We start from the raw sequence: 14,992 nt of genomic DNA on the forward strand, positions 1-14,992 counted from the left end.
AGAAAGAAAGAGAAATAAGGAAGGAAGGAGAGAGAGAGAAAGAGAGAAAGAAAGAGAGAGAGAAGGAGTAGGAGGAGGGGGAAGGAAGGAAGGGAGGGAGGGAAAGAAAGAAAGAAGGAAGGAAAGAAAGAGAGAGAGAAGAAGAAGGAGTAGGAGGAGGAGGGGAAGGAAAGAAGGAAGGGAGGGAGGGAGGAAGAAAGGGAGGGAGGGGAAAAGAAAGGAAAAGAAAAGAAAAGAAGAAAGGAAAAGAAGCATGTAGCAAATGGGAAGCATCTGAAGCCTGTCTGGCTCCAAAATTCCCCCCTACACCACTCATGTCCTTCCCTCAGAAGCATCTTCCCTGGTGGGGTAAAAGAGCTGACAGAGATCACACCGCATTCCAACCTGTTCCACACACATGGGTCTGCCAGCGAGGACGCACAGTTCCTTGATGTTCAGCTTTTTGCACAACAAAATACCAACAATAATAATAACTCCTCATATTTATTGACAGTGAGGAGTTATTGTTGAGTTGTTATTGCTCTTGGGGGAAGGACACCAGTGGAGTAGGAAGGGGACTTTGGAGCCTGACAGGCTTCCAACACCTCCCACTCACTACATGCTGATGCCCTTTCAGCCTGGTGTCCTCCTGTTAGTTATCTATTGCTGTGTAACAAATTACCCCAAAACTTAGGAGCTTAAAATGACCCTAAGAAAATCCTGCTACTCAGAAGCTTAGCCCTAAATTTTTTTGTTTCAAAACAAAAGTGAGGACTACTCACCAAGGACAAATAGAGACAAGCATGCTGCCGGTCATCAGCACATTGGCCAAAGCTGTTCCCAGGCAGCTCTCAGCAGCACTGGCAAAAGACACCTGATCACATCATCTTGGGCTGGTAACACTGACCGTGGTAATTACAATCATAACCACCCTGTTCCAGGCACCTCAATGTACCAGGTTTTGTGTCTGGCTGTTGTGTGATTTGACCACTGTGCTGTCAGAGGCAATGCAGTGTCGTGGTTATAAGCGTGGGCTCTAGAGTAAAAGACCCCAGCCACAACCTAGGCTTTGCCACTCCCAGCTGTGTGACTTTGGCAGCTGTTTTGACCCTTCTTTGTTTCCTCACCTGCAAAATGGGATCACAATAATTACCATCTCATAAGGTCATTATGAGGATTAAATGGGGTAAAGCACATAAATCACACAGAACCATGTGCAAACAGTCAATAAATGTGAGGAGCTATTATTGTTGCTATCATCATTACTGCCTTTGTTATCCTCTATAATTAGGACAATAATGGTAGCTAAGATTCAGGAACTGAGTTTTCTGTGTTCCAGATGAGGAAATGGAGACTCAGAGGGGCCACATACCATTTCCAAGATCACATAGCCTCAAGGATGACCCCGGAACCACTCTGGGTGTGTCTGTCTCAAGGTCAGTGTGATATTTCCAATATCCCAGGCTCAGATGCTCACATCTACCATTTCTCCTCACTAACCAGGATCCTGGTCCTCCTTGTTTTAGGATATCACTTGACACATGTTGACGCTGGAGGTCTGCTGCCTTGTGGCTTAAGGAGAAGTCAACATGGGGACAAATAAAGAAATAAAGGGTTTTAGGAAACCTGTGTGGTGGGAGGAGGAGGGATGCTTTGTGTGATACAGGAACAGCTATTTTACAAATGTCTTGCCTTTAAATAAAGTCTACGTATGGATTTGTAAACCTTCATAACAACCCAAGGAAATGTAAATTATTATGCCTAGTTTAGGGTAAAATTTTCTCATTTGAGTGAATGAATGAATTTTCCAAGCCACAGAGAACTGCTTTCCCAGAGTCTCACTATTTTGACCTAACAAAACCTGTGCTTGAACTCTGCTCACCTGACTCCAAGCCCAGGGCTCTTTTGTTCATGCTGCAGCTGGAGTTAATCATCACAGTGGCTAAATGTATGGAATTTCCATCACCTGCAAGTTTCATAGGCATTATCATACCCAATCCTCATAACCACCCAATCACGTCATTATTGTATTAGGTTGGTGCAAAAATAATTGCGGTTTTTGCCGCTGAAAAGTAATGGCAAAAACCACAATTACTTTTGCACTGACCTAATAATTATTCCCCCATTTTACAGAAGGGAGAACAGACTGCAAGAGGTGAAAGGACTGGCTCAAGGTCATGCCACTGGAAAGCAATAAATACAAGATTGAACAAGTTACCCCAAAACTTGTATTTATTGAAGCAATAAATACAAGATTGTGTGTATTGAAGACAATAAATACAATTGTCTGGCTCCAAAGGTATTGCTGCTTATATAACACCCAGTGGAAGACATTTGGTTTAGTGGAGGTTCCTTCCTTCTGATCTTCTGTCCTCTTACTCAGACTCTACATCTGGAAGCAGCTCTACTTAGGGGCCTTCCAGAAGCCAGAAAAGCTACTTGCCAGGGCAAAAGTCCCTTGATTCTGCCCATCACAAGTTAGTGAGAGTAATGCATATGCACTCTGACTTTGGACAGCTTTTCTTTCTTCTTTGCCTTCGGTCGTCATCATCTGAAAGGATTACTTGTTTGTTTGTTGTCTGCTCCTCCTCCACCAAACCCCTGCAAATGAAAGTTCCGTGTGAACAGAAACTGTGTTCTGTTCATTCCTGTGTCTCCAATATCCAAAGCAAGTCCTGACGTTTAGGTGTTCAATACATTTTTCCTGAATGAATGAATGATGAATTTATATGAAATTCCATGCCAGATGGAAAATTGTTCAATATAGAAAGAATATATTCTAGCTTTATCTGTGGTATGGATTGTCTCAGCACTGCCAGTTCCTCTGGCTGGATGGGCTAGCTCCGCTCCTGTCATCTGTCTCTCTGCTTAACTTGGCAGAGTCCTTAGACAGAGATTTGAAGAATGGTCAGGGCCTCCCCCAAACAATGCACAAAGACACCTCTAGTGAAGGGTGGTTTTGCCATAGGGGGCAGTTTCCACCTTCATTTGCCTCCTGTAAATTGGAGTCTTTGCATTTCTTTCTGTAGCCTTTGAGGCAAGGCTGTATCTGGCCCCTGTGTGACTTGGGGCTGGAATTTGTTTCACCTACATATGACTTTAGGGCTGAAAAGCCCTTAGAGGTTATCTAATCACAATGTATCACTTTGCAAATAGGTAAACTGAGTTCACAGAAAGGAAAGCTGAACTCACAGAAAGGAAGATACTTGCCCAAGGTCATCATTAGAGGTTGAATTGTGTCTTTTCCAAAAGTCATACTTTGGAGTTCTAACCCCCAGTATCTCAAAATGTGGCTTTATAAAGTCTTCATAGAGGTAATCAAGTTAAACTGATGACATTAGGGTGGGCTGTAATCTAGCATGACTGATGTCCATGAAAAGAGAAAATGTGGACACACACACACACACAGGGAGAACACCGTGTGTAGATGAAGACAGAGATCAGGTGATGCTTCTACAATCCAAGGACCATCAAAGATTGACACAAGCTACCAGAAGCTGGGGGAGAGAGCTAGGGGACCTGTCACAGCCCTCAGAAGGAGCCAGTCCTGCAGATACCTTGCTGTCTGACTGCTGCCCTCTAGGACTGTGAGGCAATAAATGTCTATTGTCTAAGCTGCCCAGCTGGTGGTACTTTCTACAAGGACACCCGTCATATGGGATTTGGGCCTAAAATGTCCTCAGTTTAATTTGATGACTTCTGCAAAGACCCTGTCTCCAAATAAGGTCACATTTCGAGGGACTGGACATTAGGACTTCCATATATGAATTTAGCAGGGGGGACACGATTCATCCCTTAACCGTCACTCAGCAAACGGTGAGAATGGAGAAGGCAGGGACCCACTGTCAACCTGGCTTCCATGAAGATGCTTCCCCCACCTGTACTCCATGCCCTCCCCGAGAGAAGGGGGCCTGCAGTTCATCTCTTTCCACTTGTTTAAAGATGTGACAGCGTGGCTCCTTGGTCTTTTCTCATTTCCTCTCTGTCTTGGATAGAGAAGCCTGGCACACAGATCTCAGGGCCATCGCCCCACACCCCACCTCCTGCCCCTGCCTCCCACCACAGGTTCTTGGCAGGACACGGGAAGTCCCAACAACTCCCCAGCTCTCTTCAAAGCATTTTTCTCCTACCTTTGATTTTTACTGGTTTGCGTCTTAAATGTTTTGTCTGTAATTACACAGTTTGCTGCATGTCTTGTTTCATAATGACTAACATGAAGTTCATATACAGGCAAAGGGAAGCACATAACTAAATGAACATTTAATAATTAGTATTCATTAAGGCAATTATTTTAATAAATTATGCTCAGTTAAGTATAACCATTTTGTCCTAATTTAAAAATAAAACAACAACAAAAAAACACCTGCCTAGTCTAACATTGCAGGAAGGGAAGAGAAGTAGGTGAATGAGAGGAACCAAAAGATAGACAGAAACAAGAAGGGACTGGAGAGAGTAGAACAGATGCACATGAATGTCTGAAGAAGTTTAGAAAATCTAGTTTATCCATTAATTATGTACCAGGAATGAAAGGAAACATTTATAAAGTGCTCCCTAAATGCTAAGTTATTTGCCTGTGTTACCTTATTTAGTCCTCATACCAAAGCAATGAGGCAGAGTCTTTTATTCCTATTTCCATTTTACAGATGAAAGCCCAAGCTCACACACCTGGTAAGTAATGGAACCGGATGTTGAACCTAGGCAGCCTCATCCAGAACCTGTTCTCGCAACCTCTGGACTCAAGACCTTTACATTTCAGGCATTAGAAAATAGGAGTGAACCATCTCCCTTGGAAGGCTGAAAGATGGGCACATGACTTTGTACTCTGCTGTCACTGTCTTGAAATTCTTTAATCATTTTTTTCTTTTTCTTTTCTTTTCTTTTTCGAGACAGTCTCGCTCTGTCATCCAGGTTGGAGTGCAATGGCGCAATCTTGGCTCTCACTGCAACCTCCGCCTCGCGGGTTCAAGAGATTCTCCTGACTCCACCTCCTAAGTAGCTGGGATTACAGGCACCTGCCACCACACCCAGCTAATTTTTGTGTTTTTAGTAGGGACAGGGTTTCGTCATGTTGGCCAAGCTGGTCTTGAACTCCTGACCTCAAGTGATCTGCCTGCCTCAGCCTCCCAAAATGGTGGGATTACAGGCATGAGTCACCACACCCAGCTTAAATTCTTAATCCATTTCTAACAAGAACCTCCACATTTGCATTTTGTACTGGGCCTTGGAAAATTGGTAGTCAGCACTAGGTATAAGTTTTGCTGTTGTAACAAAGAGATCTAGAAATTTGGTGACTTAAACAAGAGTGAAGTTTTTTTCTCTCTTACCTAACAGCCCAGAAGTAGGCAGTTCAGGTAGTAAGATATCTTTTCTATCTTCAGCATACAGCTTCTGCATTTGGGTCCAAGAGGACTGTCCCATTTTCACTACCTCCTAGTCAGTGGCAGGGGAAAGAAGGCAGGGAAGCATATACCTAGTCTTTAAGATCAGGGCCTGGAAGTGGTACCTGTCACTTCTACTCTATCCCATTGAGCAAAACAAGATCACATAGCTACACATATCCCACAAGAGAGTTCAGAAACATACCCTTTAGCTGGGCAGTTTTGTGCTAAGATGAAACTCTGTGATAACCAGTACTTTGGCACACTACCAAATCTTCCTTAGTTCTGTCATTCTCAGGCTGATGCTTCTTATGCTAACCAGCTGTACCCATCTCTCCAGTTTCTAGAAAGCCAAGATGCATTCATGGAGCTCTTAAGAATGGAGAGGTTATATGTCCACAATACCCCTAGAGGTGTGTGCAAAATTGTTTGCACATTTGCGTGTCCTTGTGAGAGCGTTTTTGGGATTCTCATTGGGCTATGTGCCTTCCTCCTTCTCCTCACCCTCAGCTCCTGCAAAAATGTGACAGCCCCTGAAGTAAAGGCCTCTATGTTGAAATGTGTTTCAGGCAAATTTTGCAGCTAAATCAGAAAGGGGCTGTTGGTTGGATATAGGACTAACTATAGCAGGGGTTGGCAAACTATAGCATGTCATTGTTTTTTGTAAATAGAGTTTTATGAGAACACAGCCACTTCCATCCATTGGTGCATTGTTCTGTGGCTGTGTTCATGCTACAGCAGAAGAGGTGAGTAGTGGCAGCAACAGAGGCCTGCAAAGCCTGAAATATTTACAGAAAATGTTTGCCCACGCCTGAACTAGACATAGCTAGATAGATGAGAGTTCATGGCTTCCTTCTGAAAACCCCAGGAAACCTCCCCTCTGAATCAGACAACTGGAAGATCTCTGCATGTGTTCAGAGTTGAAGTCCAGTGGGAATTTAGAACTCCCCCAAAATGATGATAATGTTGAGAATGGCAGCTAACAGTTTCATAGAATCCTCTCCCATCCACCTAAACATGGCAAGAGATATATGAGGAACATCTTGTGTCATGGGAATCTGTCTGAGCTGGATTTGAGTCCCACCTCAGTTCCTGCCTAGCTTGCAAGTGTTCCTTGTTTTGAGCCTCAGTTGCTTGGTTTTTGAAATGTAGCATCTAAGTCAGACCTGGCGGGGTAAAACATGTAATATGTTGCACAGAAGGCCAGGCACAATCCATGTGGGCACCTGAGGGGAACCTTTGAAGGTCACCCTGAAGGTTGGTTGAAGGTGAACATAATGTCTGAGTATCCAACTGAGGCTTCTGCAGTTTTCTTCTTGAGCCTGATTTTTGCCCAGTGGCTTACATCGAGAGAGCTGGATCTCACCCCAGCTCTGCCACCAACTCACTCTGTAGCCTTAGACAAGGTGTTAGCCACCCACCCCTCTCCCGGGCCTGTTTTCTCCTTAGTGTCATGAAGGGTTGATTAACTAGTTTCTAACACTGTAATATTCTTTGATTCCCACCCTGTGATCACAGTGGCTGTTTTTTTGTTTTGTTTTGTTTTTCTGAACTCTCTCCAAGTTTTTCTCATTCCTCAGAAAGAATACCTCCTCGTGCCTGGAAAAGGGCCTGGCCATATTTAAAGGGCATATGACTCCATGGGTCCCCAGGGCTCTGTTCCTGTCCACGATCACAGCAGTGGAGCCAGCGATCTGACTCAGAGGGCTGCGCTGCCCAGACATCAAGGGATTTCAAATTCGAGGATAAGATGCGGGTACAGTTTAACAGGATGAAAGAATAATGTGGCCTTGTTAGTAATACAGTAAAACTAAGCTTTCCTAATGCTTAGGGTGCACTGGCTAATTGGACATCCTAAGTATCTGAGAGCTAGAGTAGTGGCCAGGAACACAGACATTCTGTCAGGCTGGGCTAGAGTCATTTCTCTTTCTAGCACTAACTAGCTGTAGGATGTTGGTCTTCACTAAACCTGTTTTCTCAAAAGTGAAAGAGTAGTAGTGCCTAACTAATAGTGTCAGTGCAGGAATTAAATTAAAAAGAATTACATGGTGCAAGAACAGAGTAATAAGCAGCTCCCAAACTTTCTCTGTTCAGTGCCCTGAGCATTTCAGCATTTCATGGTGTCCCTAGGCAAAAAGAAATATCAAAAAGTTCTATTCATTAAGCAATTCGTTCCAAAGGAGTTAGTAAGTATCCATATCCTAACAATTCAGTAGCAATTTGAAAAAAAGTAGCACACATAAATACAAAGAACAATAATATGTTTGTTTCATTCTTCAATAGCCATGATTACTTAAGAACAAAATAAATGACGTGTATACTGGCTGGGTATCCCACAGCTTCCCAAGCCTTGGGAAGCAGAGATACCGCCATCCTCATTTCCAATTCCACATTGATTTTCCTGCTCTACCTGTGTTTTATTACAGCAACTGCAGAAAACCAAAGCTACTATGTCATCAGAAACAATGCAGCACAATCTAACACTGAAACTGGGAGCTACCTAGGGCTAGCAGTGCACAGAGTGCTGTAAAAATCAAGGATCAGGCCGGGCGAGGTGGTTCACGCCTATAATCCCGAAATTTAGGAGGCCTAGGCAGATCACCCGAGGAGCTGGAGACCAGCCTGGCCAACATGGTGAAACCCCGTCTCTACTAAAAATACAAAAATTAGTCTGGTGTGGTGGCAGGCACCTGTAATCCCAGCTACTTGGGAGACTGAGGCAGGAGAATCGCCTGGACCCAGGAGGTGGAGCCTGCAGTGAGCCGAGATCACACCACTGTACTCCAGCCCAGGTGACAGTGTGAGACTCCATCTCAAAAAAAAAAAAAAAAATTCAACTATCGCTGTGTTTTTCCTTGAAATTTAAAATAGCCTGGAACATCCTTAGAGTTCACTGCAGCAAACTAGGAGGATTGGTTCACAGTTAAGGACCTGTGGGAGTAAGCACTGGGAAATGTTTGCTCTTCCTCGAATCTACTCTTCTCCTTCATCCTCTCTCTTTTCTTCCCTCCTTTCACCTCAATTCCACTCCTTACTGCCTTTCCTCCAGCTTCCTCTGCTTCATTTCTAGTAACTACCAACTCCTAGAGGCTACATCAGATTCATCCTGAGTCTCCAGCGCCCAACACACGCTGAAGCAGAAGGCAGGTTTTCTAGCTGTCAAAAGGAAATGAAGTGAATGAAAAGACTGTCTCCTACCTTAGTGACCATTATTCTCAATGTATCACTCTTTTCCCTGGACCAAGTCAGTATCTTCCAGAGAACACTGAACTGAATCTTACACATGTCTAAGTCATCACCTGACCATGTGACTTGCAAAATTTGACACTAGCCTTCCCAATCGTGAGCTCATTTTCTTATTCGTTTCTCCTTTCTCGACTACAGGAATAATTCCATGTGACAATTATATTAGAACTAGCTGTGCTTCAATTAATAGAACTTTCAAATGGAGCAGTGTCTCTCCTAGTGGGGTCCTCAGACCAACCTGCTTTCGGTTTTCCTGGTGTTTGTCCACAGGCACCAGCTCAGAGCAGCTGACTTTCTTCTTTATGTTTCTTTACATTTCCATTTATCCAGGTAATTCTTGGGCCCACTCCCTTTGACATCCACCGACATTTAATTTGGAGAATTCATATCGAGCATCTGTTGTACAACAAATCGATACCATTCAACCTCTGGCTCAACACAGGCCCGAAGGACCCAATATTTTCAGAAGACGATGCTTTTAGGATGATGCTTTCTGAAGGCGGAACCTGTTGCTTAAATCCTCTGGGGGTCGATGGCCTTCCCGAAAAGGTCTTAGTCCAGGGAACTTTCTAGAGAGAGAGAGAGACCTACTGCCATCATCCAAATATCCAGGATCTCCCAAGTCTGTGTGCAGGCTTTTACTAAGCTGGGCTCTATTTCTGAGTCTGCAGCTACTTCCTCTCTCTGAACCTCAGTGATGTTCTCGACAAAATGGGCGTAAGCACCTGCATATGTCTATAAGCTGTCCTTCGTGATCCCTAGAACATAGGTAAGTACTTCATGCCTTTTTTTGAGACAATGGGGAACTTTTGGAACTTGCGCAGAAAAGTAACTTGATTATTTCTTTTGCTTTTGACTGAGAGAAGGACATTTTTTTTTCTTTTTTCTTTTTGAGACAGAGTCTCCCTCTGTCACCTGGGCTGTGAAGAAGGAAAGTTTTTACAAACCCTCAAAAGAGTTGTGGAGACTTAATCCTCAGCCCAATCCTGGCATCCTTATCCCCTTTACTCATGCCAAGAGAGCTGGATATTCTTTCTAAATCGCCACACCCAGGTCTCCTGAGACCGCTGTACCAACCCAGCTCCATCTGAGTTCGCCCTCATAGCACACTGGGCCTATTATGCAAATAGACTAATAAAAAATATGTTACCAGAGTTACACAAAACATGAAAATGATGCTTTTTTTAAATATATCAAGTTTTTGAGAAAATCACCTAGATAGGGAATCTCAAAATAGTAGGTAAACTAAGCTATTGTTTGTCCAACCTACCCCCTAAAGAGCTCTCAAAAGCATTCCCTCATTTGGAGTCTCAAAACTTTCCCTTCTTCAAGTCTCATCACTTTCCTTCAGCGCTGTTACTGTATCCCCTCACCCAATCTCTTCTCTTCTAGCCTCTCTGCATTCTGCCAGAATGGTGCTTCTTAAAAAGAAATTTGTTTGCATTACTTTCCTTAAAACCCCCTCAATCTCCCAAGGGCCTCTAAGGAGCTGCCCCAGCATGGCAGCAAGATGTCCAGGGCGCTCCCAGCCAGCCCAGGTTGCCACCCGGCTGCCTTACTCCTGTCTTCTTGCACTGAACACTCATGTTCCCCAGTGGCTCCCTCCACACGCCAGCTTGCCATGCCCAGACACAGGCTGTGCCCCCTACTGGGGATCCTGTTCCCTCGCATCCTTCTAGGGTCAGGGGTCCACCTGATCCACCTGCAAACCTGCTAGGAAACCCTCCGTGTCCTGCTCAACCATCATTGGTTGTTGACAAGGGTCACACACACTTACTGTTTCTTGGAAAGGCAACATGGAAATATCTATCAGAATCGCAGGGCTGGGTGTGGTGACTCATGCCTGTAATCCGAGTGCTCTGGGAGGCCAGGGCAGGAAGATTGTTTGAGACCAGTAGTTCCAGGCCAGCCTGGGCACTACGGTGAGACCCCAACTCTACAAAACAAAAAAACGTTCATGAATATATTTCAATCCAGCCAAATCTACTTCTGGGAATTTTCTATATGTTTTGATGCACTCCTCACATAAACGCTCTAAGAAATTATTCATTGAAGCATGATTGGTTGTAGCAGGGAAAAGAAAACAGCAACAGGAAATGGCCATACTGTCTCTATCAATGGAATCTGCTCATGTACAGTTAATTGTAATAATAATAACGGAGATGAGTGTAGACCGATGAAAACCCATCCCCTAGTTATAAATTAAGTGAAAGCATGTAGTGTGCTGGGGGAGAAGTTTATAGAAGGGATGTCTGTGCTGAGATTTGCAGGTAGAAACTAGAAGCAGTGGGGACCCTCTGGGAGGAAGCCTGCAGGATTGGGAGGAAGATTTACTTTTCACTCTCACCTATTTCAGAGCTATTTCAATTTTTGCCATTTGCATGTTTTACTTATGTTAAAGCAATAATGTATAAGCATGGTTTGATAAACCCCACTGAAGCATCGCTCTTTCTGTAAGGCTCTCCTTAAGGCCTCAGTTGGTGAATGTTTTACCCTACGAGAACATTGTCTGGGCTCTTTGCCTTCCATCCAGGGGAGGACCCCCAGGAGCAGGTTCTAAGAATGCTTCCCACCCAGCCGCGGCCCTGAGTGGGTCCCGAGATACGTCATTTGAATCAACTGAGCCCTTGAGCTCTTACCACGGGCAGAATAAAAGCTCTGGAAGCACATTCCCTGCCCCCGCGTCACTTGCAGACTTACGGAGAAAAGACTCGGGCATATGGCCCATGAGGATGCATTTCCAGAAGGAACACCAAGACAGGCAAGGTCCTGGGTTTAGGGAGCAGAGGCAGCCTTGCAGGCCAAGCGAAATACTTGAGATCACCCCAGCAGTGACTTGGACAAGATTCCTCGGCAAATTAGTTAGCAGTTGCCTTTAGAGGGCCATGGGATGACGTGGGGCTTCTGGAGACCTTCTCAGCTCTGTAGTTCAGTGTGAAAGTGACCGCAGTAATTGATGTTTCTGCACTTGCCATATGTCAGGCAGCACTAGGAATTTACACACAGAGCTCATTTAATCTGCACTACAACTCTGATCAAGTAAATACCATTATTATCCTCCCTTTAGAGATGAGGAAACTGCTTAGACCTTATAAACTAGGCTGAGGGTCAGAGATAGCAAGTGACAGCACTGAGTAAGGAATACAAGGCTGTTTTGCCCCAAGTGTCTCTTCTCAACCACTGCTAACACAGACGGACACATAAAGATAAAAGTTGGGGCTGGGCATGGTGGCTTACATCTGTAATCCCAGCACTTTGGAAGGCCTAGGTGGGTGGATCACCTGAGGTCAGGAGTTTGAAACCAGCCTGGCCAGCATCGCGAAACCCTTTCTCTACTAAAAATATAAAACTTAGCTGGGCATGGTGGTACACGCCTGTAATCCCAGCTACTCCAGAGGCTGTGGCAGGAGAATCACTCGAATCCTGGAGATGGAGGTTGCAGTGAGCTGAGTTTGTGCTACTGCACTCCAGCCTGGGCAACAAGAGCAAAACTCCACCTCAAAAAACAAAAAACTTGGATATAGGCAAGGTAAAAAGATAGGAAGTCATCTTTTCCTATGTTCCCACCAGACAGATGAAACAGTGGCTTTGTGATGGTGGCTGATGTTAATGCTCCTTCCACTACTCCATGGCCAGGACAGAAGTAAAGGGGAATGCAAAACTCATTCACGATTTGCCCTTGCACTTAGAATAATATCAAACCTCAGGACTGAAAGCAAACTAATTCCCTGCTACTGTGTTAATACTAGACTGGGCATTATTTTTAGTCCATTCTTTTTTTTTTTTTTTTTTTTTGAGACTTACTCTATCACACAGGCTGGAGTGCAGTGGCATGATCTCGGCTCACTGCAACCTCCACCTCCGGGGTTCAAGCAATTATCTGCCTCAGCCTCCCGAGTAGCTGGAATTACACTTGTCCGACACCACGCCCAGCTAATTTCTGTATTTTCAGTAGAGACGGGGTTTCACCATCTTGGTCAGGCTGGTTTTCAACTCCTGACCTTGTGATCCACCTGCCTCGGCCTCCCAAAGTGCTGGGATTACAGGCATGAGTCACTGTGCCCGGCCTTCAGTCCATTCTTAAGCACTACTGAGGGTAAGTAAAGATCACCCAGCTATGTACTGTAAGAAAGACCTGCTCCTTGGAGATAAGTATTTGAACCAACTGAAAGAGCTCATTTATGTAAGAAGACAAATGACAAACCTCACTTTAAGACTCTCTCCTCGGCCGAGCGTGGTGGTTCACACCTGTAATCCCAGTACTTTGGGAGGCCGAGGTGGGTGGATCACTGGAGGTTAGGAGTTCAAGACCAGCCTAGTCAAAGTGGTGAAACCCTGTCTCTTCTAAAAATACAAAAATTAGCTGGGCGGGCTGGCGCATGCCTGTAATCCCAGCTACTCGGGTACCTGAGGCAGGAGAATCACTTGAACTTGGGAGGTAGAGGTTTCAGTGAGCTGAGATTATGCCACTGCACTCCAGCCCGGGTGACAGAGTGAGACTGTCTCCTCACTGAGTCCTCAGATCTGAGGCCACTATGGTATCAACTCTGCCTAATCCCAGCTAATTCTCAGCCTTGTAAAACCAGCCTTCGGCCCTAAAATTCTATAAATATCCTCCCCTGACCTTTCCCTTTGAAGACATTACTAAAACTCTGTTAATGGTGTGTTCCCTGTTATTGCAGTAGGTCTGGTAAACCTAGCTTTGCTGGAAGAATGCACCTTTCGTTTTGTTTCACTTAGATTTTGTTTTCTTCATTTTCTTAGTGGTCTTCTGGGGAAATTGACAGTTGGCGCTTCCTCACCATGGCCTGTAATGAGTCATGTGTCTTGGTCGCCACTTATCTTGCTGGTTTCTCTTCTCCTTGCTGTCTGAGTTCCAGCCCAGACGCCATTGGTCAATTCTTCCATTGCACCATGCTTCTCCCCACCCCTGATCGTGCCTTTGCACATGCCATCCGTCCTGCCTGAAATGCTCCCGACCTTCTTTACCTGGTTAGCTCTTACTCTTCTTTCAAATTTCTTATCACTTCTGGGAAGCTGTCCTTCTTTGTATTCATAATTAAGCTAAATCTCCCCAGGATTTGCTGTTTACAGGCATTTATTTTGCCTTTATAGCACTTACCCCACTTGCAATTTTACCTTTGGTTTCTGGTGATTTGACCATTGTGTCAATTGCTCTGGAATGTAAACTCCCTGAGGGCAGGCTTTGTGCTTGTTTTGATCACCTAGTCCTTGCACTTCGCCTGAAACACAGTAGGTGTTCAGCAGAGTTCTCGGATAGATAAAAGCATGGATGGATGGATGGATGGATGGATGTGGAAGGATGGATGGATGGGAGCAAGATTTCACTTCAAGCCAGGGACAGTGACCCACACCTGTAATCCCAGCACTTTGAGAGGCCAAGGCCTGTAGAACAGCTGAGGTGAGGAGTTTGAGACCAGTCTGGCCAACATAGTGAAACCACATCTCTATTAAAAATACAAAAAATAGCTGGGCGTGGTGGCACGCACCTGTAATCCCAGCTACTCGGGAGGCTGAGGCAGGAGAATCAATTGAACCCGGAAGGTGGAGGTTGCAGTGAGCTGAGATTGCACCACTGCACCCCAGCCTGAGCAAAAGAGTGAGCTCCATCTCAAAAAACAAACAAAAAAAAATTTTACTTCTACTAATGCCTCACAGTTATGTGTTGGTGTCAGTGTGTGTGTTTTACTTGTTTATAGCTTAGAAAGGGGAATGTGAGGGATGCGGACACCCTCAGCTGCAGGGAGAAGGCAGGAGTCTAGAGTCCCCCTATGAGCTTGGCGCTGGAGCCTATCCACACTGAGACACTAAATGTCTCACCCAAGTCCTCTGTCCAGCCTCCCAGTGAGAGTTGAAAGGGCTCCAGCCCCATATGTTTCCTTTCAATGTCAGGCTAAGTTGGAAAATCACCAGCTCAATCAAGGAAGATTTTTTAAAAGTTTAATATTCTATTCAATTCAGCAAATATTTACAAGCTTCTCTAGAGCACATCATTGAAACTGGATTTCCACCAAAGGAATCCACACATTGGATCATCTTGGCACAGGATTTTCTAGATTAAATTTTTTTATTATTAATTTTTTTTTTTTTTGAAACAGGGTCTAACTCTGTCACCCAGGCTGGAATGCAGGGGCAAAATCACAGCTCACCTCCTCCTGCCTCAGCCTCCTGAGTAGCTTGTACTACAGCCATGTGCCACCATGTCTGGCTAGCTAAAAAAAAAAAATTCTAGAGATGGGGTCTCACTATGTTGCCCAGGCTGGTCTTGAACTTCTGGGCTCAAGCAATTTTCTCCCTTTGGCTTTCCAAAGCACTGGGATTATAGGCGTGAGACACCATGAACAGTCTCTAATTTTTTTTTTTTTTTT

At 44.7% G+C, this 14,992-nt stretch overlaps 1 pseudogene; it reads left to right on the forward strand.

Moving 5' to 3' along the window:
• The window catches only part of LOC105515889, a 42,050-nt pseudogene extending 32,874 nt beyond the window's left edge, over positions 1–9,176 (forward strand).
• The last annotated feature ends 5,816 nt before the right edge of the window (positions 9,177–14,992 follow it).

Source organism: Colobus angolensis, unplaced genomic scaffold (genome assembly GCF_000951035.1).
Source record: "Colobus angolensis palliatus isolate OR3802 unplaced genomic scaffold, Cang.pa_1.0 Scaffold27, whole genome shotgun sequence".
NCBI classification, from domain to species: domain Eukaryota; kingdom Metazoa; phylum Chordata; class Mammalia; order Primates; family Cercopithecidae; genus Colobus; species Colobus angolensis.